Raw genomic sequence first — 24,692 nt, 5'->3', positions numbered from 1 at the left:
TCACTTTTATTTACTTACTTCTGCATCTCACCTACTTGTATTAGCAAAGCCAATCAACAAATAAGTACCTAAATTATGCTTACCGATATCTTAAAGCTGTTTTCAGATGTCACAACTCACTAGTTGCAAGTATTAATAAAACAACATCTCAGCGAGCCACAAGTGACACAACGCGAACGAGCTAGCGAGGCGAGCGCGCGCACACAACAGCAACAGCGCAGGAGTTATCGGAAAATACCGATAAAAAGTTAATCAACCGCGATTTTTACGATTCACGGCTATCAGTGCTATCGGTACACGGCGGATTACACGCGATAGCTATCTACAACACCTACAACGGTTTATTGTACCGTTTTTACTGATTTTACAGCAGTTTGTTTGCCGCCGTTATCTGACTGTTCGATAAGTCGTGTTTATTTATTTGATTCCATCGATAGCGATAAATAACTGTACTCCCGTAAAGCATTAGCGATATTCCAGTTTAGTTAAATTATTACCATAAAGATTGACGAAGAAATTTGAATATTATATTATTTTTGTCGTCGGTTTTATAGAATTCTAATCATAGAGAACATAATATTGATAATGTAGTTTTAGTGAAAAGTTAACAACAAATGACAATAGTATTTGACCACTGAAAACGAACAATACCGAGCCGATGTAGGATCGCTCGCTGCGAAAACATTTCACACGTTCTACGCGTACAATATTTATATACTGAATTTTTCTTATCTACAAGTATGCACTAATACACGTTTATTATGCAAATACTATTCGCAGCCTTGGAGTGGCGGAAAAAGTTTAAAAGGCATTATAATTAGTATGCAGACTCGACTTGATTTACAAGCATGTAATCGTTATTTTATACAAAAATATTATGTTTGGCCTGCCTTATGGAGAGATAGGAGAACACATTTTAATCCTAAGGAAACAATCTCAATCCGCAAATTACTGTAAAAATTATAATTTCATTTTGTCAGCACTATTAAATTTAAAATTTATAAGTTGATGTAAATTTCACTGGCTACTAAAAGTTTTATTGCTCTTCTATCATATCTTTAGTTGAAACTGCAGGTAGAGATTCTGTCATAAAGAGTTCTAGACTCTAGTACAGATTTTCTGTGAAAATATTAGAATGTCCCTAAGCGAGTGTCTCCATCAGTTATCTCTCGCAGCAGCCCGTCACTCAGGCCTGTCGGCGTGCGCCGCGCGATATGTCGTGACGTCTAATACTCGCTTAACACTCGAAAATAAACTCACATTTTTGGCGAGAAATGCAAAAACACAGTAAAAGGAATATTTTATGAGACCTACGTGTACACCCACATAATATCTATGTATATGCGTCATTGCAGTGGCCATAAGTAGAATAATGGTTGTTATTGAATCTTTAAGTAATTAAAACGTCACTGTTGTTAATTTAGTAGTTGGTATTCATTCAGTTTTTTAAACAATGACTAGTATTGAACTGCTACGAGTAAAACATCTTCGGTCTTACTACAAAAGATTTAAACACCCGTTGAATAGTTGATTAGAGAAAAAATCAGTACAAAATGGTCTCAAAACAACTGTTCAACAGAATATGTTTAATCTTTTGTGGTAAGACCGTATTAGTTCAGGCGCTTCCCCTACGAAGATGCCGTAATTTACCGCTTTTAGAGCCTTATTAACTCATAATTTGAAACCTACAAAATTGTAAGTAATAAAAATACAGCAATTATTTTAACAGCTGTAGGTATATGAACGTTCCTTTCATAGTTATTAATTTCCTATTTTTGTTTATTATACTCATGATATCAGCTTCCAATCCAAAGTAATACCGTCGATTTATTTAAATTCAAGCATACATTCAGCACCTCCCTAGTAAATTTACAAATTACGTTTATTTGAAACACACGCCAATAGATCGACAATTTAATTAGCTACATATTTGCCGTTTGAATTTTTGTAGGTCAATTTTGAACTAACATAAGTAAATAAAATGGATTTTTTGCCAAGATCGCACCAACGCGGCAAATGTATGGTCAAGGTCGTTTGCTCAGGGGATGAATAATAAAAAAGATAGAATATTTTTTGCGCCTGTTTTGCCACAGTTTGTAGAAGTATAACTTGTTTAGTGGTAACACCAGCAGCAATGCCACATGCTGGGCGTCGTGACTGGTCGCTTTATCACTATTAAGAGGATTCCACACCGCCATTTTTTCCATACAAACGTTGTCCCCTGTTTCCTCCCTGGATAATGCTAGTAGAGTTATAATTTTTTTCCTGAATATCTACGGCCACTAATACAATGTCCCTATGTTTTCTTTTTTTTCATAATTTAATTATTAAATAAGATATGAACGTTCAAAAACCCAAAAAAATGGCCAGATTTTCCACTGTGTTCAAACGTCCAGAAAACAGATTTGGATAGATTATACAAAAAAAGCAAAACATAGGAACACAGCTCAAGCCTTTTTTTAATCTTTAATGAAAAAAGTACTTAAATCGGTTAAGTTTTGGAGAAGGAATCAGGGGACAACGAATCGTTGATTTTCTGGATTTTCTGCAGTTGTCTCTATCGCGTTCTGCGGTATAGGCTTGAGGTAAGGGAGACAGCTATAGATATTACACGTACTTTTTTTTCATTTCTCTAGCCGCTGTGGTATCCTCTTAACGTTATTATTAATTATTGTTTCGCATACTAATAAATAACAGCCACCTGCCGCGTGTCGGTGCGAAAATTTATTTTCTAATATCTAATTAATTCCTATTATGTACATATTGTAAGTTTTAATAACCTTAAATGGCATAAGTCAATATTGGCACTACGCAGCTGCAGGTGCTACAAATGTGTTCTTCGAAAAACGATTTCACTCTCATGACGTAAATTTTATTAATTATAGTTTGATTTTAGGTACACTATATTATTATGGTTGACTAGAACGTCTACTTATGTAAAAATATTTCCGCTATAATAGTTGGTCTAGGTATTAACAATATTCAGTTTCAGCAAATCGGATATTAAGGGTCCGTTTCACCACTTCCTGATAAGTACCTTACAGGCTATCCACAACTTGTGTGAAAGATTTTCCATACTCTATCTGTCAGAACTCAGATTAGTTGTGGATAGTCTATCCGAAACTTATCAGTAAGTGGTTAAAAAGGCCCTTAGTGTAAAAACAAGTTATTATACTAATAATAATAATATGTTCATGTAAATTGGGCGTGGCATTCGCGGTCGATAGTCGCTAATATTATACGACGTGTCGACACGTCCTCGATGGACTTTCATTTCCCGCGCCGTCGATAACAAAGAAGTGACATATTTAGAACAAGCCTGAAATCGAGCTGGCAACACTGGCGACAGCCGTCAGCCGCCGCGCGGGATTTTAATTTTCGAATCCATCCCGCGCTTGACGCGTCGCTTCCCGCGCCCGAATCCCGATTGCTTCCTTCGGTCGGATTTTTTAAATTGCCAAAGTTCGATGATTGACAGTTGACGCACCGAGTTGTCAAATTGACGCTTGATTGATTCCAGTTTCAATTGAAGTTGTGACAATTACTTGTCACCGCTGATGTACGATGTAGGGATCAGTGCGTTAAAAAGTTTTATGAGAAATTGTATTAGTTTTACTTTTGAATTTTGATATGTTGCTTCGTTATTCTTATAAAAGTTGAACAGTTGTCGGTGTTTTAGTAAACAGATTAGCAATTTCAAACCAACATAATATTATAAATTTAGTTCAATTTTAGTTCGCTCTACAAAAGCTCTACCAACGAAAATAATAAAATGTGTGACGTATAAATTTCCAACATAGCTGGAAAACTAGGAGGTGAAATATTAAAATAAATATTCAAACTTCTAAATCTATTCGGCGATATCGACTTTCGGCGAGCATAACCTTTTCGGAATTTTAAAATACAAATGTATTTGAGATGAGCGTATCGGCGGCCAGGGTCCGTCACTATCTGTTCCGCACGAGCGCGCCGCACTCGATACACCGACTCGATACGAAATCGAATATCGAGTCGGGACTCGATATCGATGTACGAACGAGCGCATCACTACGGTGGCCACTTCCGAGAGCCGGTAAGCCGACACCCGCGCTCAAGAAGTGTGAAGACATGAACACGTGTTCTTTGCTTTATTATTTTGTATTCCTTGCGTTTTATTGTGAAAAAGCGATGTTCATTAATCTGTACATACGGAGACTTTAGTTCGGGTAGTGGGATGGTATTTTATTGACTGCCTACGAATAATAAAAACTATTGAATGCATTATAATAATCTTTGTCAATTTAGTTATGATTTGGCCCTACCGTACAGTCTGTAAAAAAATATTTTATGTAATCTAAAATTTGTGATCGGCGTCTACTCTTTTTTGACAAGCTATAATAGCTGGGCTGTTTTCAAAATTATTAGGGAATAGCTTACGCTTAATAAAGATAACGGTTAAACTTCTCGGTTCTTTTTGTGAGCGAGCACGGAGTCGTGCTTGGAGCTAATCAGAGTGGCATCCAACATGGCTGCCGTCGCTGCAAGTGTCACAGGCCTGAGGCCGCGCCGCCCGCGCCGCGCCACGCTACTCGTTTTTGCCCGATTCCCGATCGCTCCTTTTTGCTCTGCCCCGCCAGATATTGTGGCGACCTGTCATATTGACTCTTTGTTCGGCGTGTAGAAAAAAAGACGAGCGAGATAAAAAGTCTCCCAACAAATTGGGCGACTGTTACAAACAACGGAGGTGGAACGCCCCGATAACGGACAATAAACGTCCGATTTATTTTTCGATTCGAATTCGTTGATTGTTTTCGACCACCGAATCGTTAGTTTCCCGCGCTTTTAGACGTCTTAGACTTTTTCGTCGGCCGAGAAATCATAGGCGAATTATTTATGCGCTATCGAAGCTCAGCGTTGCATCCTTAATGGGTATATCTGGACAGCGTGCGGACCGTTATCTGCGAGAAAGGTGGGGGTGCGAAGGCTTCCGGGCGGGGCGGCGGGAGGGGTGGGGGGCGGCGATATGAATCACGGGGAGTAATGGCTGCAATATCACGTAGTGCACTTTGTCAACTGGTTGTAGCCTTGCACTGGCATAGATAATGGCGAGATTGCAGCGTCCCGGCCAGATAATTCGGCGGTCGGGCTCGCAGTTCTTACATTAAATTAATGATTCGCTGGCTGGCGGTGAGTCGGTAAGACGTCGGTCGTGGGGATCCACGGAACCAGGGGAACGCTCCCATTTGATTAACAAGCTCGTGTGCAACATCTCGTTACGAAATTGGCATGAAGCACGGTTTAGAAATCCGACTGCGATGCGATCTCTTATTAGTAACGCCCCGCGGTAACCTTTCGATTGGGAAGAAAGTTCATGGCGGTGATACCGATCTAAATAAAATTTAAATAGGTTTCAAGCTGGTGATGAGAAAATAGTGATACAATAGTTTATAGTTTTAGCACATCGTTAGAACATAAAGTTATAAAAGAAAGGCGCATAATGAAGAGTAATAATTTGAAACTAATTTGTCGATTTTTCAAGATACTCGATAGATTGCTATTTTTGGCGTTATTTTTAACAAAGTAAGCAGCAGATCCCGCTTATCTCGGCATCTCGAGGGCTCGTCCGGCGCGGCTGAATTTCAAACATTAGCAAAATTTTCTACGGCTGATTTATTCCTCTTGGGCCCGTATCAATAACCCTTCGTGAAAGGCAGTCGTGGCGTGGAAAGAGCAGGGCCGGATAACATCACTCGAGGGCCATCGCCGGCGTGGAGGGCCAGTCGCAGGGCGTCGCGGGGGTGGGGGGCGCCGCGAGGGCGTTGAGGGCCAGCGCGCGGCTAATCTGCCTTCGCGGCTCCATCTCGACCGCTTATTCGACAATTCGGATTGCATTTATAAGCTCGAGGGCTGTTAACATCCTGATTCTTTATTTCTGTAGCTACTTGGACAGTGATATTGATTTGATGATAGCGCTAGTGCCTAGTTCTTGTGTAGAATTTTATAGCAGTCTGCTAGTTCTCGAGAATAATTTTGTAATAGTCTCTAGTTCTTGGGTAGAGTTTTTTAATACTTTATAATTTCAACTTTATATCAACGATGTTACCAGTTAAGTTGATGAGGAACTTAGTATTCTTTCATTTTTAACTCCTTTGGTGAAAAAACAACATGCCGGGGTGCTGCGTGTGATGTGTGATGTCATCTTTTGAAATCTATTCAATGTTTACTTACCTGCAAAGAAAGAAAATATTTGATTAGTTTTTTACTTCACTTTAAACATTTTAATACTAAGTTTGCGACCTGATGATAAAAATAGGTCACAGTAAGCAAATAGCCAAAAGAAAACGAATGTGTGACTTGTATGAGTAGAATGTAGAGTCAATCAAAACTGTGACACGTGGGATGGAACAATGGAAGATGGAACTTTTCAGTTTTGTACGTCAATACTAAATACCTGGGTCATTATAAATTTCTATATACGAAAAATGGGGAAACGTAGGTGAATGAAATTTTGCGCAGTTATAGTTTATATGGTGAAGGAGTGCATCGAGCTAATATTATTTTGAAATTATGCTTTTATCATACATTTTTTTAACAAATAAAACATTACACACACTACAACACACACACTAGGAAAAATGACAGATTTTTGAGTGACAAGCTTATGCATACGAATTATACTCTTTTATTTATGGTTGAAGTCTGTTGACATAAAGGTGACAAATTGAAAATGGATTATAGTTTTTTTTATTGAACCTTAAATCTGAGATCAGCTAAGTCCCAGGGATAAAAAATATGATAAAGTCAATATTTTTTTACAAGATATAGGTAGAGGTCCTAATGTCATTGAGACTAAGGTCGAATTTCGACCATTGGGCGATCTCTAGTTTATAGAATAGTGTAATGTCCTATAATTTTGCCAAATAAAAAAAATTATTTATTTATTTGTATTTAACTTTTTTTACTTTGCATAATATAAAGATATGAGTGGATGAAGCGGGTAACTAACAATCTAAAAACGGTTTATTTGAAACGGAAAATAATTTTAAATCAAAAAATGTAAATTCTATGTATAGCGATTGCTATACATAGAATTTACATTTTTTGAACAAACTTTGTAACTTGCTTACTTCATCATCTAGCTGATTAGCTAGATGATGAAGTAAGCAAGTTACAAAGTTTGTTCAAATTAAAAGGGAAAAAAATTAGTTATTGCTCTTATGTTGTAAATCCTCCACTCATGTATTCATATTTTATGTTCTAGCTGGTAATAAAATATACTATTAAAAGTTTATTTTCTGGCAGAATTTATAATTTACATTCTTAGAAATTAAAAAAAAATGAAGGAAATAGGCAAAGGATAATTAAATCCTACAGTTGTCAAAATAATCGTTACGTAATAATTGAGTAAGTTATAAAAAATATTCCTATTTAAATAACACTAAAACGTAAACCCGAACACCTTCTCGTGTCGATCAGTGGCGAAGTCAATTTGTCAAGAGTTAATAAAGTCCGCGTCTTTGTCTGGGCGCCCATCGCCGGGGCGGCTTCATTTCCGGCGCCCCTCTAGCCGCCGCTGAGCCCGCCCCCGCACGCGATAAGACGCGGCGGAATTCTAGCTTATATTTTGAGAATTCGGAATCGACTAACTGAAGAATTCTCACCTCAATTTCATAATATGCTTTCGTTATGTTTCTTTTTACCGTTTGTTAATAAATTATTTATTTATTATTACTGCTTATAATTAATACGGAACTTAGAATTCATACAGGTTTCGCTTATAAGAGACATTTAAAATAACAAAAGAAAACTTTTATAATTCTCAACGATCATGTGAGTTCTAAAAAGTTATTCACAGTCAAAGATCAAAATTCGCGGATTCTCGAAAACGCGTAAGTTATATCAAAAATTACCTTAGACTTTGTAGATCTGATAATATGGTTTCTACGATTTTTTAAGAGTTATCAATAAAAAAAAATGCGATTTTAAAATTTATAGGACTATCATGGGGACTTGGGTAAACCTAAGCTCTTTTTAAAAATTTTGGCTGTATTGGATTTTTTGTTACTTGACCCCATTGCTTGACCCACTATAGTCATAATCATGAGTATCCTAACTTAACTGTGGTACCAGATTTTATCTATTTGGTTTTCGGAATCGCTATCTCTCAACCCATAGACCGGTGGTCGGGCGACGGCGCGGGCGGGCGGCGGCGGCGCGGGATAATCACATTGTTTTGTCGTGATTCATTGCCGTTGTATGAAGTTTGTATTTATAATATTTCTTGTGCGATCGGTCGCCGTATATTATCGCTAACGGCGTTTACGCTCCGACGGATTTACACTGTTGTCGTGTAATTAAGTTTTGTTAGAATGGGATAGCTTTATTTGTTTTTGAATCCGTCAGAACTCAGGTGCTACGTTGGAAGAGGGTGATAATTGAATAACTCTAAAATAGGAGACGTACGGGCAATTATATTTTATTTTCAGCAGTTTTGATTCAGAATAAGGGATACGTATAGGTACTATAGAAATTGTTCAAATTTTAAAAGTATTTGAAGCTAACAATAAGTAGTATTTGAGAAGAAAACTAGTTCAAATATTATAGTGTAAAGAAAATCAAGATTGTTTAAGTTAGTCTGAGGGATTTTGTTCCAATAAGTCGATTTATATTTATTAATAAAACTGTATTTAAACGTAGTACACTTTTACATTTAATAAGAATTAATAATATTCGATATTGGCATTCGGTACCCACAGTGGCGTATTCGACGTGGGCAACCCGTATTGCAGGGGCGAGGGTTTCAATTTACAATCTCGATTGTGAAAGCCATTAGATTTCCATCCGATCATCCGATACGGCAGATATCATCACGCCATTAACATACATCCAATACTCATCCAATCGTGTTCACAATAAATGTCACAAGTCTCGTTTCGTCGGCGAACTAAGCATAATTTACGCTGGTGTTGATTTTTATGAATATTGATTGAATTTTAATGAGCATTCATTTTTTTTGTATCGATTTCAATGAAAATTATAATTGTGCGATTTGCGAGATTATTGTTTAGAAGATGGATGGAAGAAGATGAATGCCCATATATTTTTCGTTCAACTTTGATTTGAAATAGTAAACAGTTAACCCGGGGTATAATGCTACCGAAAGTCACTTTTATTTTACTCAACAAAAGATTATTAAGTAATTTCCCTTTATGTTTAGAAAATTTAGAGGTAGAATTTGAGCATTTTTGGCAAAACGTAAGTAAGTCTAGACTCTAGAGTTGTTTGCATTAGTTGTAAGTGCGAACCAAACACCGAACACGGACACAAATTGAAAACGATAACACACAGCTCCAATCCGGATACTGTGTCTGTTTAGTGTTTCGTACATAACGTGGAGAAGGCTTCTTGTTACAAAATACATTAAATTTTTAATTAAAAATACTTAAAATAAAAGATTAATAAAATGTGTAAGTATACTTAAACTCGTTTTTTTTTTTATTCCGAATGTTTTACAAAACATTTTCAGGTATTCATGACACCTACCACTGGTTCGGGAATTAGCCCGGCGAAGCAGATCCTCTTATACAGAGATATACCAATATTTATGCTCAATAATTATAATACAATCGTTCAGTGACTAGTGACTACTATAACTAATAAAAAAATTAATTAAAATACATAATTATAAAGTAGACAACAGCATCGATATTAAAACAATCAATCCGAAGCGTTCTCCAGCCCGTGATGCAAACTTTAAAACAGCGAGCGGTAAACGGCGCGATCTCTTTCAGGAAATTAGCCCAGCTTCCGGCGCGGGATTATTGCGAAATAAGATATTGTTTACTCGTTCGTTCGTCGGATCGTTCGTTCGTTCATTGTTCCGCGTCACTTGGAGCGAAAGGTTCGCAGATTGGCAGTTCGGATCTACGTTTCCTGTTCATTTCCAATGTAATCCGTTAAGACGAGTTTACAATTTCGTTCATTATTCATTTCTCGATGTGTTTATGGATTGTCTTTACTAAAAGCCTGCAGTTACTGAAGTAATTATTGATACAGCCTAGTATGATAATATAGTGTTTTTTTTTGTTTCACGATTTAATTGTTAAGTACATGATTGTCAGGAGACTCAGGAGTACGGTCCTCCGTATCATATTTTATAAGCCCTCTACCACTCTTTATAGAGAACCGTAGCTTCACAACGAGCAAAAAATATCTTGAATATATCTTGAATATCTTAATATTATATCGTGAGTTATGCATAAAAATGTCGGCGCGGTGACAGTTGACAGTTGACAGGTCCGGCGCGGCTGCGGGTGACGGACAATAGGAAATTGCGGCCGCACCGCGATCCGACCGATCGGCCGATCCGATCGGAACGATCCTCAATATTTCTGATGACAACATTTTTCTGCCGTGATTTACATCTAACAAATGAGATGGAACGGAAAATTGTTTCATAACTCAACGCTCGCTATTTCGTATTCCCTCACGATTCACAAATATACCTAAATCTTAAAAATGTCTCTATGATTCTTACTATAATAATAATAATACCCACACCGGTTTCGGTGACGGTGACCGGTTTCATTGAAACCGGCCACCTACCTCTATAATATATTATATAGAGACTCTTGGATAATGTCTACCATTACCTGCATAGTACGGAGTTAGTACTACGTAATGGTATACAATAAAGAAGACATATTGAACCCTTTATACAGGGTGTAACTAAAAAAGTGATAAGGGTGTGTATGTGTCCCTACTCCCTTGTATACAGTTCTCTGTAAAAGTAGCATCGCTGAAAGAGTATATATTTTTGGGATGTGTATTTGCAAGTGCCGCAGCGTCAGGAATTTCCCCATACAAAAGTTAAAAAGGATCTTACTCTTTCAGCACTGAGTACTTTTTTTTTTTATGGACGCTTCACACCACGTCAGTCTGGCCCTGTGGTAAGTACCTGAAGGACTTGTGTTACAGGTACCAGACAACGGAAATATATTTAATACTTTTATACTATACTTATATTTAAGATTTTTATTATATGATACACATAGGGCATCGAGACCGGGTTTTTTGGCCCACGAAAAAATCCCTTCCTTCAAAAATGGAACCCGGGTTTTTCGAGCTTTTCGGGTTTTTTTTTTTGATTATATTAAAGGCTAGACCTGATTTAAGGTATTTATAACAAACTAGATGTCCCGCGCGGCTTCGCCCGCGTAAATTAGGAATTTTAGGGAAAACGTACATTTCCCCATAAAAAATAGCTTATGTCCCTACTCCCTTCACTTGGTCTACTCTATACCTGTGCCAAATATTGTCATAAAAATTGCTCTAGTAGTTCGTAATTTCTAATATTTCCCCGTTTTTCCCACATTTTCCCGAGTTTCTTCGGTCGTATTAGTCTTAGCGTGATAATATATAGCCTATAGTCTTACTCGATAAATAAGCTATCTAAAATTGTAATAAGTTTTTAAATCGGACCTGAAGTTCCTGAGATTAACGCGTTTAAGCAAACATACTCTTTAGGTTTATAATATTAGGTAGGTATAGATTTTTTTAATTATCGCTTGATAACCATCATGGGACGATGCATGATATAATATGGTAGTGATGATGATGATGATGAATGTAATTTGCATAGTAGCATATGCTTTCCGTTCTTAAAACAACGCCGAAACTCCCAAACTTGTATCTATAAAGAATCAGGAGTTCTCTCAGCACCTTCCGAACCACGGTATACCAGCTATACCTCGGTGCAAAATGTTACTTGTTGGTAGCATATGCTTAGAATATTTCTCACGAAACTGAAGTCACCACATGTTTCCCTATAAATTTTGAGGAGTTCCCTCGATTACTTATGGATCCTTCATCAGATCACCACTTTTGTGAATATAATACCAAATTGGGATGATACCCTATATTCCAAAAGAAAAAATTTGAAAATCGGTTAACAAACGGCGTAGTAATCGTTGAACATAAGAAAACAAACATAACACCTCCCCCATTTTGAAAGTCGGTTAAAATTGTAGCCTATGTGTTATTCTGATGTATAACCTATGTTATTGTTAAGTTTCATTTAAATTCGTTCCGTAGTTTTTGCGTGAAAGAGTAACAAACATCCATACATCCACACATCCATACATCCAAACAAACTTTCGCCTTTATAATATTAGTAGGACTAGCATACAAATTCTTTAGTTTAGATTAAATATATAATTAGTATAGATTTAATTATTTCTATTATTCATAATTAAACAAAATATAATATTTTAAAGTAAAAGTTTCATTTTTAGAGCGTCACAGAGTAATTGTTACAAAAATATTTATTTTTATTTTGAACATCCTACTAAAACTATTCAATATAGAAAAGCCAAGTCTCTTCAAGCAATCTATCCATCGCAAAAAGTTTTCAAATCTCATAGAAGTATAATACTTTTCAATCAACATTCAGTGAACACAGTTTTCTTCATTTTGTGATCAAAGGTTTACGAAATAAAGAGAACAATGTCAAAAGAAAACAGCTTCCAAGAGTTCTAAGTCTGCTGAAAGTACCACTGAGGAAATTGATTCCTAGGCAGTGAAGTGCTATGTTATTTTACTAACATTAATATATACAGCTTGTTTGATGTTGAGCACAATGTTCTCCAATGTACGCATAAGTCCGCATAACATACACGGGCCATAAACGGCACAAGTCCAGATTTTAATACCGCGATAGGGGCCCGATCTGAGACGTATGCGTCGTCACGCCGCCCAATATCCGATCGAGGATTGAAATATCTGACCCCGCCCGCCCTCCGCCAGCCCCCGCCCGCCCAAAGGATAACATATCACATGTAAATATTAACCGCTGTGATATATAGAAAATATTATAGGCTCTTGAAGCTACAAAGTTTGGGTAAGGCTTCTTACAGACGAACGGCACTTGTCAACAGCAGACATGCTTATAAGTATCTAATCAGGACGAGCGAAGCGAGCCCTACTGTATTCCGCATGTATGTGTTATATATGTCGTAGGATGATTTGATAAATCGAATTTTCGCGAAAATTCTAGGGATTTCGCGAAAACACGGACATCACTCAGTCATGGTTTAGTTACTATTAAAAAATAAAACTGACTTAAAGATTATTATCACGCAGAAAAACTACGCGAGCCCTCACAAAGCTCGGCTTTATCTATAAGTCTACGAGCAGGTAATACGAGTAGGTATACTACAGTCTATAATACTACTAGGTCTAATGAAAGCACCGTTGCCAGAGGTCCCGATTCTGGCGGGACGTCCCGAATCCCGATTTTTCCATCCCGCGCGGGACAGGCTTAGTCCCGCTTTTCGGGGAAAGCCCGAACGTACGTGCAGCGTGCTGACTGCTGAGAAAGAAAGGTGCGTAATGAAGATAAGAGTGTGGGAGGTAGAGGGGTGGATTGTCTTTGGCTACTTTAGCTATCTATTGTCACGTAAACGTTATTTTAACGCAAATAAAAAGATAAAAATTCAAAAAACTTGATTTTATACCTTTTTTTACTTTGTTCCGCTTTTGACTGAAAAAACTTTTTCACTCAAAAAAAAACTGGCACCGCAACAGAAATTCTCAGGAACGTTGTGTTAAAAATATGAAGAAGTCTCATGATTTTTGCTATATCATCAAACAATCACCACGACAGCGGGTGGTCACTGATGTAGGTTAAAAATATTCAAAACAGTTATCAAATCTCATAAAAATTACTCATCGAAGCGCGCGAGGGTTCAACAGATATGATATTTCTTGCGTCATATTCGCAAATATTCCGGAGCCAACGATTAATATTCAGTGCAGTTTTGACGGTCTGCCAACAACGGACTGTATAGTGGAACTTATGTCGACGTATTAGAGTCGGGAATGCGGTGGCTAGCGTGTTGCATCGCAAGGTAGACGTGAGGCGACTCGCGTATTGATTGATAGAAATCATTGCAGATCTATAACGGCATGTGAAGGAGATTACACAATGTATTAACTCTGAAAATATGAAATATTAATTTAAATTATAATTTATGTCAAAACATTAGGGTGAGGCCGCTGTGTCAATTTAGATTAAATTCTTGGGTAAGGATAATATTTCGCAGCAAAATGTAAGTTTACTGATACATTTATATTTATTTCTTCCTACTTAGGTGAAAAAATATAATGTCAAAATCATGCAATTTCAAAGAAAGAATTAATTTATTTCTATTGCTGTTCCTTTGCCTCATATAACGAGTCAATAGGGACATAATCTGATCCACATTTTTTAAATAAATTAAATTCGAAGCAGTCAATATTGGTTATATTATTATTATGCAATTTGCAGTGTGAAGGGCCCTTTACATGTGCAACTCTGTCGGTTCGTCATGCAGACGTCCAGGTATTTGGCTTGCACTGAACGTTTAAGAGCTGTTATGACACATATGACATAGGCCACTTTTTGTGCGGTGTACTGACCTGCCCAAGATAGGCGTGGAACATTGTAGTAGTTTTTGTGAGACTGTGGTGGTGGAGGCTGAAAAGTAGGTGTATGGTGTTCTTGGAGGTAAGGTACTATAAATTGATGCTAAAATATGACGCGTCTTTGGTACTTATAGCATAAGATCAAAATCTTTAGAGATTTGAAATAAAATGGACATAGAGCTAGAGTTGAAAATATTTTTATATGATTCAGATCTCACATAAGTATTTAGTTTAGAAGTTACGAGGGAACAGATGAACATACATATATACATACTGTATACATACATAGCCTGTCAAAATCATAACCCTCCTTTTACTTTGCCGTAGTCGGGTAAAAATCCAATTGTGTAAATCTCTATTTTCTCCTTCTAGGGCACGGCATCACGCGTGATCGGCTGGATTGATTTCGATGACATTTGCCGGAGATATAGAGTATTATGTTTCTTTTTATCGTGTGGAAATGCATGGTTTCTATTGTATATTTTTCAGTTGTAGATTTCATAACTGCAGTCAAATCTACGTTGACTATACTGTTATCACTCGTGGTTATCACCAACAGCATTACTGAGCTTTTGTGTACAATGTTGTAACCTCTATTCTATCGAAGCTGCGAGCTACCAATGAACTACTATCGCTCGTTATCGCGTCTTATCGGACCCTTATCGCGCCCTTATCGGCCTCTTATCGCGTCGTTATCGCGCCTCAGTCATTAGTGGTAAAGTAGCGGGCATGAAATTGTAGGCGATTAGTCAAATGTCCGACGCCATGTTTGCTCTCTTCTAGATTAAAAAAAAACTTAATACTGCCATTGCAAGTAGTAGCGTTACTGGTGTTTGTAAAGCTCTTGTGTGCATCTTGTGTTTATCCTTTTGCTACAAGTACAGCCACTTTAAAAGTGTAACAGTTACACAAGAGCTTTATAACAGTTACTGTTATAAAGCTCTTGTGGGCGTCTTCCCTTATAAAGTGTAAGCGCCATCTTGCGACAAAAACCTGAACGACAAGATTAAACAAAGGGTACACAAAAAAGCCAAAAAACGCCAACAATTAAGCTGGGTATTGAAATAAAGCAATAAAATGATCCGAAAACAAAGTGCAGAATATCAAGTTATTTCTGTTGAGATAACATCGATACCTGACACTGGCGCTGATATCCATCACCCGGAGTCCGGACCCTACAGAATACAGATACACGAGGCGATAAACCGAGCTGTGAAATAAAATTGAAATGAATAAGTCAAAACCACCGGTGTCGGGTAACATTCTTCCCACCATCAATGAGGAAGGGAAATAATTTTAATTGGCACACAATAAAATATGTGAGTCCGTATGTCCGCCGCGGTATCGTGTACTAGTGATGGGACGCTGTCGATACCCGCTGGAATTTTAATACGACTTTATTCGCTTTATCTGTCACGACGCCATTATTAGTGCTGCAAAGTATAACTATCGGATACACAATTCAGTCCAGTATTCGGTTACTCCAAGTTAAGAGTAGCAGGATCCGATGACCGTTCATATTTTAATTTTTAATGCGGCCGATAAAGGCGGCGAGCGACACGAACTAATCGCTGTTATCTCGTGTGTAAAACATGAATTATTCAAACGGGCATTAGCGCTATCATTTTAAAATTGCTATGTTCTAGATTTAATATTTATTATAATGTAAGAGATATGCATAATAAATCAATTCTGAAATGGCGGCGATTATTTAAGCGTCGATTACCGGCAGCCCTGGCGTGGCGTGCGCGCGCGCAGATCGCGCGATTGCCGCAGGTGCGCGCACCACCTTCGTGACAATATAATTGTGCCGCATGCTTCACTCCGACTCCCTTAATTTATACCTAATAGTCAGATAATCGCATACTTTTTCGCACGTCTCATTTACATTTTAGGCCTTTATCTCGGCTGGGCCCAGGGATACAATAATGATATTCTCGCGATCGCGCCACTCGATAGTTTCAATTTCATTAGTGATGTGCTCGCTTCCACTCGATATTTTATTTGAATTCTACCCAGTAATTCTTTTGTTTTTATAGTTACTAAATCAAATATATTTTTCAGTTTTTTTACATTATAGGATTCCAATCTGAACACTTGTGATATGCAATAAGTTATATAACATTTCAATGTCCTTTTCACCGAGTACTTTTTGTCGATTTTCGTATTTGTCTGCATTAAAGTGTGCAGTATCGAATAGTGTTGGGCCCCTAACATAGATTATACGGCGCGTCGCGCGTCGAGGCTTGTCGCCGTAGCTCCTTTAATTGGAAAGCGTACAAAGAAATGTTATGGTTATTTATAATCTTTTCTGTATTTCAAGTCGTGACGTCGTATTTCCTAGAGCGTATAGAGAGAACATGATTATTGGCTGAGGATACTGACAGGGCTATACTGTCGAGCTATAAATAGCTCTAACATGACCAAGCTATAAAGCAGCTCGAGCTTTAGAAGAACTTGTAAAGTGTCTTGATATTAAAATCATATTTTCTCATGGGTAACGATCATAGCTCAAAGGCTTTTTGGTATCGACATAGCTGTAATTAACATAATTAATAGGGTTGTTGTTTCCATAAAATACAGTTTTTAAGCAGTTTGAACTTGAGTAAGTGCTGTTTATAAATAAGTTTTTAATTTATTTCTCAGATTTTTTCTTTATAATGGTGGGGTATACAAAAGTCTCCAGAAACTGAGAAATTCTGAAAAACACCTCACACTATTTGTCTCTTTCACTTGCGCACGAATTTAACGCTATCTCGTTTCCACAAATCTGCGTAAACCAAGCTACCATGATAGCAATGTTTTGAGCGCTAGTACCTACCTAATAATGACAGTTAGGCCTGTCCAAAATTCTTTGCCATTCCGTGACTCACGCACAACCTAAAAATGGCTACAGAGAATCTAATAAGCCAAGGCTCAGTGTATGCGAAAGCTTGTGCATTAAAAAGAGGAGTATTGATGTATACCATCAGATAGGGCCCACCTATGTTCATCTAGCTCGCGTGCGCCATAAATCCGCCGCGGACAACTTTACAAATTGGCGGCGATGCGATCGCCTTGTTAGCGCGACCGGCGCGACCGGCGCGACCGGCGACTTGTCGCGCGACGCCCACGATCGCGGCCTGACTGCTGTGCTTTATGGGGGTGGCCCGGTGACCTTTTGATGAATCCCCATTTTTGGGAAATCCTTATTTGCAATAACGCCATTTTTAGAGAAATTGATGCAGTTATATGCAGTTCGTTAAGCCGGAATCGTAACGATACATTTTGATCAGATAACCTATCAGAGAACATATCAGAATATCCCAAGCCAGAGTATTTAAAAGGGTTAAACGGTTAAGCCGTAAAGAGGAACAGACGGATACCCTTAGCAATTAGCGTTAGTATGCATATTTGTATATTATGAATTTCATGATAAATATAAGAATATATGTCAGTTCTGTGATTAATTAACATCTTTGAACAGAATAATATTTGTATACTTAGTTAACACTTTGTTCAACAATCTAGGTTTACATTTGAATATTCGAAAAAATCATAATTAGACAAGAGCACAAGAAATAAGAATGTTATACAAACATGAAACAGTACTTACACAGTTTAAATATCATACAGTAGAGTAGCTTACGCATATTTTTGGAATCAAACTAGTTCAACAATGAGATACTGCATGTTTTGGTACCTCAAGTTATTTGAAACCGCATCAATGTATGTATGCAGCCGATTCGGGTGGTTTAGTTTGAACATAAGCCTTTAGTATTGTTTTCGGTGACGGTGGAAACCAAGAAGAAACGTTTGTATAGTGCTCGAGTGTGTGCGCAACACATAAGATTTCTTTCTTCTTTTACTCTCATAATCCAGTGAAACGGATATCCTACAGGACTGGAAAAAATCAGGCTTAGGACCGACTTGTAATGTAGGGATCATCTGTTTTGTCAGAAAATCATGAAGATGGTTGACTGCAGTAGTTATGTGTATGTGTGTGTGGTACATACTTATTATGTATCTTACAATCTCTCGTAATCGCCCATTATACTTCATTAACATACATACACGTTGTGTGAATTTGTTTTAAATGCTTATTAACGCAGCAAAAAATATTACACCAAATATTATTCTAAATAATAACGGGCTCATTGCAGAGAGTTTGATGAAATTAAGCCAAAAATTAATTATAATTTTAGTAAGTTTACAAAGACTCTTACTTAGAAAAACGTTATTTATTTTTTACAAGGACCAAAATTTTGTGCATTTTTTTGTGGTACGTCTGATTCGAAATCAAAGTCTCAGATTTTAAATGAAGCGCAATTTTGAAATAAAACTTTAAAACCTCAACCTCTGAAAAGCTAAAAAAGGTGTTAAAAATTTCAAAATTTCAAAATGGGGTTTGCACTTTCTTTCTCTTGGGTAAGTAAGTTTTTAGAGGGTTTTCTTTGCATTTTCTCTTTCTTACTCTTGTACTCACTCTCTTGCTTCCTTCCAGAAAAAAAATAAAATTGATTGTATTCCAAGTTGTAAGTCAATTTCTGAGAACCTCAGTTGAGAACTTGAGCACGACTCATGATCCGGAATTACCGGTCATTAAACAAACCTTGATATTATCAAAATTGAATACAAAAAAATGATAACACGCATATTATCTGCTAATTATTATCACTAAATCTGAGCTTATTAAAAATATTTTGTCCTCATTATAAATATTTTAATTGACACGTAAAAATTGTAAAATTTTTGAAGGCACTTTATAAAATCATTTAAAAATAAATTACAGTTATGTAATAAGTAATTTAAATTTTTGCTTTTGTAATTGTACTGAAAAAGCCACGTATTATAAATTCACTTCCTTTTAAAGTGACCAGCATAATTATTTAAATAATAATTTTATATATTTTAGATTATTAAAATATTGAGATGATTGATTAAAAAGCAAAATATTCGGCGAATGATTTTTTTATCTGGAACTAGCATAGGGGGGGCCTGTTATCACTTATCACACCCGTATGGCGATAGCGCGATGTAGGTTACTTCATGTTATATTCATTTCCCGCTCATTTATATCTTTCTAGACTAGATGTCCCGCGCGGCTTCGCCCGCGTAAATTAGGAATTTTACAGAAACCGTACATTTTCCCATAAAAATATTTCCCTCGTTTTTCCCACATTTTCCTGAGTTTCTTCGGTCGTCTTAGCGTGATAATATTATATAGCCTATAGTTATTACTTACTCCTTACTCGATAAATGATCTATCTAACACTGAGATAAGTTTTTAAATCGGACCTGTAGTTCCTGAGATTGACGCGTTCAAGCAAACATACTCTTCACGTTTATAATATTAGGTAGGTATAGATTTTTTTTAATTATCGCTTGAAAAACTCGAGTCTCGATCTAAAAGACTATGAAATGGTATAATATGGTAGTGATGATGATGATGATGATGATGATGAATGTAATTTACATAGTAGCATATGCTTTCTGTTTTTAAAACAACGCCGAAACTCCCAAACTTGTATCTATAAAGAATCAGGGGTTCTCTCAGCACATGCTTAGAATACTTCTCACGAAACCGAAGTCACCACATGTTTCCCTGTAAGTTTTGAGGAGTTCCCTCGATTACTTATGGATCCTTCATCAGATCACCACTTTTGTGGATATAATACCAAATTGGGATGATACCCAATTTGGTATTATATCCACAAAAGTGGTGAACGAAAAAGAAAAATACGAAAAGAAAAATTTTGAAAATCGGTTAACAAACGGCGTAGTAATCGTTGAATATAAGAAAACGAACATAACACCTCCCCCATTTTGAAAGTCAGTTAAAATTGTAGCCTATGTGTTATTCGGATGTATAAGCTATATTATTGTAAAGTTTCATTAAAATCCGTTCAGTAGTTTTTGCGTGAAAGAGTAACAAACATCCATACATCCACACATCCACACATCCACACATCCACACATCCATACATCCAAACAAAATTTCGCCTTTATAATATTAGTAGGACTAGTAGGATAGTAGGAAGTAGGATTCTACTAAAAAGGCTGCATCTGTCAAGAATCGTTTGCCGCTCTTATTAATAAGTAAGTATGTTTTGTATAGTCTAGCGTAAAAGTGAAGAAATTAAAAAGTGGCAACATCGTAGTGTCATCCCTTTCAAATCAATCTAAGAAAAAAGGGATGACACTACGATGTTGCCACTTTTTAATTTCTTCACTTTTATGCCAGACTATAGATGAGTAGAGAATGGTTGTTACAAAAAAAGCAGTAATCGCTACTTGCTATGCAACAGTGAGACAGTTTACAATCGGGTTCCTGCTTAGTCTTAAGTAATTTCATTGCTCCTAAAGTTCTTACTCCACTTCGATATAGATTCTTGGGAGTGTTATTTACTTTTTCCTTTATCATTCATATACTGGAGAAAGTTTAGGAATAAGTCGACGGAACAAACATTTACTTTTAAAACATATACATCACAAGTGAAACTTTTTACTAGTAACTTTTTTCACATTCTACCCCATCAAATCAACAATCAGCTCTGCCTAATCTACCATCAGGGGTCTAGCAGACTATCAGGCATCGCCACTTCCACCTAATCTACCTCATCAGCTCCGGCAGACTATCTCACATATCGCTACCTAAAATACCGGCACAATGAGATCTCCCGGGAGATAGAGAGAAACCATTTTGTAGGTAGATAGAGATGCCACAGACATATAAACGAGTAGACACCGCAAGCTCGGTCTAAATGAAACCAGGGATGCCGCGTAGGCGTTTTGATTCGAATTTGGTTCATACACTGGTTCCAAGGACTATATACTATAGGGCGCTATATAATAATAATAATTAATAATTTTTAATTTTAATATTTATTTTATAAATCAACTTACTTAAATAATAAACTTTATCATTGTATTAAAAAAAAGCCATGGCAAAACTGCCTAAGCCATGGCAAAAAAGCCAGGGAATTAAAATTTATAACCACTTACCTGACATTATTAAAAATAATAACCCCAGAATGTTTAAAAAACAATTATTTGAATTATTGATAAAATGTTATTACTCAGTAAATGAATTTATGAATGATAAAGACTTGAATAAAATATAATTATTAATGTATAAGTATAGTATGTAAAATTTTATTGTATTTAATTTGTTTTCATCTATTTCCATTGTAATTTTGTTATGACTTATGACCTACATTTAAAAATTTGCACGCTATACGTGGCAGAATGTGTCTGAGCTAGCATATATTTTTAAACATCCTTTGTACCATATTCTGGAAAATAAATATTTGAATTTGAAAACCATAATAAAATTGTTATTTTTGAGAAAAATTATAGAGATAATATCATGTGAGTACTTATATTTTCAGACAATTGTTGACATAGTTTTACTATAGCAATAACTTAAAAACTTGCTGTATAATTGCAATTTGCAACTATCTGTAGTATATTTTTAGTTACTCATACAATAAATAATAGTATGCGCATTTTCTAACACTATGTTCTATGTATTTTTATGCGAAAACTAATAAGTAAACTGTTTGTTTCTTGTCTCTTCTTAAATATATTAAATATGTATTATTATTTTTATGAATTGTCACATAAGAAGCAATTTTTTGTTTTTCAAAAATATATAAAATATATAATAAATAATAAAAGGATTTATTCTTTATTTATTTTTTGTTGCGTTATCACTCATCTCTGCGTCGCGTCGCGGTGCGCGGTGCGGCGTCTACGAGTCCAGGCCGTCCACAGTCTGCGGCGCTATCGCGGCCCCCTATCGTCTATCGCGGATCTACTATCTCGCTCATCTCCGTGGAATCACTTTTGGTAATAGTCTCTCTGAAGGATGAATGGAATTTTTGTACGTGCTCCTATATTTTGGCGTTCAATGATGGGTTTCTGACAAAAAATGTGAAGACTCCTTTTTCATGTGAGTTATAAAGAAATACCTATTTCACCTCACAAAACATTTTCTACCTTCACACGTTATAAAGTAGATTGAAACAGTGGTACCTATTTTGTTGTAGTTAATATTAATGACTAATGGCCCATTACTATTAACTAGTTAATTATTCTCTACTTAGATTTTCTTTCGCGTGCTGCATATATTCAGAATTTCAGAGCAACTGCAACGGTAGAGCGTTATTCTATGACGTTTCTAGATTTAACCTTCTTTTTATCTCGTCCAAAATTTATCACCATAATTACAAGTTTTTGCATCTTATAAAGTAAAATCTCTTGTATTTCAGTATGGTCTATGATATTTTATAATTTACGCCGCAGTTGAAGGTTTTATTGCCTTGGTTTTTTAGACCGAAACGAGATCGAGGCGTTAAAACTAGAAAATTATATTATAACACAAAGTTTTTAGTAAATTAACCAAAATTTTTCGTTCTAAAAACTATTCTTAGAACAAGTTTTGAAGGTCTGGTATTTTAAGTTACGTTATGTTTTGATAGTGTGTTAGTTTTGTTAATAAGTAAGATTAACTACTATGAAAAATAAAAATTGTATAGAGACCGCGTTTGTTATTAACAAGTACCCCTTACTAATTCCACAGAATATAATATACAGTACCTGGATGACCGAGCTTTGCTCGGTATAGCAAACACTCATTGACTTCTTGTTACTTAATAACGTCATCTGCTGGTCGTTAAAACAATTAGTTGCTAACAAAATAGTATTATTATTCGCCAATAGATGTCAGGAAGAGTCATATTTTTCAGTTTATCGATTATCGATAAAACACGAATAAAAAGACATTTTCTGAAAATGATTCCTAGCTAGATCGATTTATCGCCCCCGAAACCCCCTATATACTAAATTTCATGAAAATCGTTGGAGCCGATTCCGAGATTCCAATTATATATTTATATATATATATATACAAGAATTGCTCGCTTAAATATATAAGATGAGATATTAGTAGTACCAAATACTATCAGCTGTATTAGTTAGGGGTACTGTGAGTTGTGACTAAAGCATCATACAATCCGTCCGTCCGTCCGTCCGCCGTCTTTGTTTTACCACTTTTCCAATGTGTCACACAAAGACAAGCAAAACACTATAACACTCGCCCTACGATATAATTTTGTTGTATTGATGTTATTAATTATAATACAGGGTGTGTCAAATAAGGTATACTAAGCCGAAACAGGGTGACTCAGGGGGTCATTCTGAAAAACTTTTGTTCTACGACTTTTGGAAATTCGCGAAAACTTTTTTTTCCTATAGTAAAAAGTCATGTGACCAATAAAGTTCCTATGGAAAATCAGTATGTTTTTTCGCAAATTTCGAAAAATTCGTAAAACAAAAGTTGCAACACTTTCTATATTATGAAACACCTTCAAACTTTACAAGTGTGTGTTGTTTTTATATTATATAGCCTTATCTCGTAGTTGAGTTATATTATAGTTGTATTTGTGTTACTGGCTGTTGTAGTAGAGCCATCAACAAGGTTTATCTAGGCGCGACATATCTCTATTGAGGAACTGGTCCTTATCAGCCGTCGCCATCATTTTCGGAGGTTTTTATAAACTTGACCTTCTCATATCGATCGAATGGGTACAGATAAAGAATTATCGATGACCGGTTCTAGTCATCTAGTGACACACGTCATAACTTGTTCTATATTATGTTTGTCTGTCTGTATTTCAGCAGAGATCAGAGGGAAGTCAGAAGAAGTCGGAAGAAGTAAGGTCTCAATGATTTTCCTTTTACTTACTTAATCCGCAATATGTACACAGGTCGTAACAAAACTCAGTGATATTACTCTGTATGTGTTCCTTATATAATTATAGAGTTCACTGTGAAAGTAGCAGCGTTACTTTTTTAGGGTTCCGTATCCAAAGGGTAAAAACGGGACCCTATTACTAAGACTTCGATGTCTGTCCGTCTGTCTGTCTCCAGCTTGTATCTCAAGAACGGTAATAGCTAGAGAGTTGAAATTTTCACAGAACGTGTGTACAATGTTGCCGATAATTATAACAACTAGCATTTGACCGATTTTTAAAACCATTGTATGGACTATAATATGGTCCATATTACATGACGCTTTTGGGGCATTTTTGATAAAAACATGAAATTAATAAAAAGTAACTATAAAATATATAGACACATTATGTATGTGTCGTGGTCTATATAGTTTTGAACCTTTCCCTTTATCTTAAAATATGGCAGTATCACTTTGTCACATAATCGATGTATGTCAGATTGACTCCTATACGCAAAAAAGTCACTGATCAGAC

The 24,692-nt window shown here is 36.3% G+C and overlaps 1 protein-coding gene across 6 annotated transcripts in view; it reads right to left on the bottom strand.

The window, feature by feature from the left end:
- Positions 1 to 24,692, bottom strand: part of LOC121732196 (zinc finger protein ush) — a 176,583-nt gene that overhangs the window by 62,417 nt on the left and 89,474 nt on the right. The window contains exon 1 of one of the 6 annotated variants that reach the window (XM_042122017.1): positions 84 to 191. The exons of the other annotated variants lie outside the window; for them this stretch is intronic. The gene's annotated coding sequence lies outside the window, so the exon portion shown is untranslated. Of the gene's footprint in view, positions 1 to 83; positions 192 to 24,692 lie in introns of those variants that run through there. 6 annotated transcript variants of the gene reach the window in all.

This window comes from Aricia agestis, chromosome 1, assembly GCF_905147365.1.
Source record: "Aricia agestis chromosome 1, ilAriAges1.1, whole genome shotgun sequence".
Classification (NCBI taxonomy): domain Eukaryota; kingdom Metazoa; phylum Arthropoda; class Insecta; order Lepidoptera; family Lycaenidae; genus Aricia; species Aricia agestis.
This window is presented reverse-complemented; position numbering and strand designations above follow the sequence as displayed.